Raw genomic sequence first — 1,307 nt, 5'->3', positions numbered from 1 at the left:
TCTTTCTTATGTCTATGACTCTTGTACGCCAGTCTATATGGGTTGAGATTTTCATGGAGAATAAATGCTTTGTAGAAATTTTTCCCCGACGAAAGCCGAGAGCAAGGAGTAGTGGTGGAAGGGCGGGTTGTTGCCGGGTGTGCTGGCTAGAGGCGCAGGACAAGTCCACTCAGCTTCCCCAGGCCTGGGGAGGGAAACAGGAACCCTCCCTGACCGGTCTCTGGGCGCTGAAGAGTTCTACACTGAGCCCCTTTGGCCTCTTATGGGAGGAGGAAGGGGATGGAAGGGTCGCGCGGGCCAGCTGGAGGGAGACTCGTGTTGGGGCTAGTGGGGCCCTGCATCTCCGTCCGTTCTTTCGCCGGGCTTGGCGAAGAGCGAGATGGAAAGATTGCGTCCGAGTAACGACTGAGGGTCCGGAGATAGCACTGGGTGGAGAGGGCTGGGGGCGGCTTGAGAGAGGCAGTTTCCGAGGGCAATTCCTCCTGAAATGATTTTGATTGGGGTTGCCCGTGTCCTTGGTGCTGAAGTAAGTGCCTAAAGCGCCTTCGTAGTTTCACTTCCCCGGCTGGGGCCTGCCTTGCCCTTCTACTCTGCACCTTTGGCCAAAAATGGCCCATCTCCAAAGCAGGTGCCAGAATGGAGCCTGCCAGACGCTGAAAACCGTTGTAGATGGGTTAGGTGCTAGTTTACTGAAGATAAGGTGAAGGAAAATGTAGCTCTCCTTGGGGGTGCAAATAAAGCATGTATATAACAGGTTTGATTACCTACATGCAAGTACTCACGGTGAGAAACATGAACTCTCACGTATGCATCTGTAGGATACATGTATGTGTATATGCACACAAATATAATCTACATGTAAATACACTCATCCGTTTTCAATACCATCATGTGCTACAAGTTACATTTTTTTCCAGAACTTTTTTGTAATTCATCTTTTTATTTTTTTGGACACCTCTGGTTTTTCTGAACTCTTCAGAACCATTCATTTTATCGCTTCTCGGCCTTTTGGCTAAGATCAACTGTAGAACCATTCATTTTCACAGTCATCTGTTCGAAAGCCACAGAACCTGTGGATTAAAGTGTTTGGAATTATGCTGAGCAATTAAGTGCTTATACATATTTTAACTCCAGACAAAGATAGTTTAGAAAGAGGCAAAATTTATCTTGATACAAAAAAATGTTCTTAAAGGAAGTTTAAATAGAAAGAATTAATGAAAAATTTAATAGAGAACAATATGTAGATAACAATCTTATAGAAAGTTATAATCTGAAGAAAATACGACTAAGATATATCATAATGCCAG

At 44.9% G+C, this 1,307-nt stretch overlaps 1 pseudogene; it reads left to right on the top strand.

The window, feature by feature from the left end:
- The first annotated feature begins 992 nt into the window (after positions 1 to 992).
- On the top strand, positions 993 to 1,107 carry LOC148165056 (U2 spliceosomal RNA; annotated as a pseudogene).
- Positions 1,108 to 1,307: the final 200 nt, after the last annotated feature.

Source organism: Eumetopias jubatus, unplaced genomic scaffold (assembly GCF_037043125.1).
Source record: "Eumetopias jubatus isolate StellerSeaLion01/CBP00866 unplaced genomic scaffold, mEumJub1_p1.0 scaffold_1, whole genome shotgun sequence".
Classification (NCBI taxonomy): Eukaryota; Metazoa; Chordata; class Mammalia; order Carnivora; family Otariidae; genus Eumetopias; species Eumetopias jubatus.
Note: the sequence above shows the minus strand (reverse complement) of the source record. Positions and strands in the feature narration are given on the sequence as shown.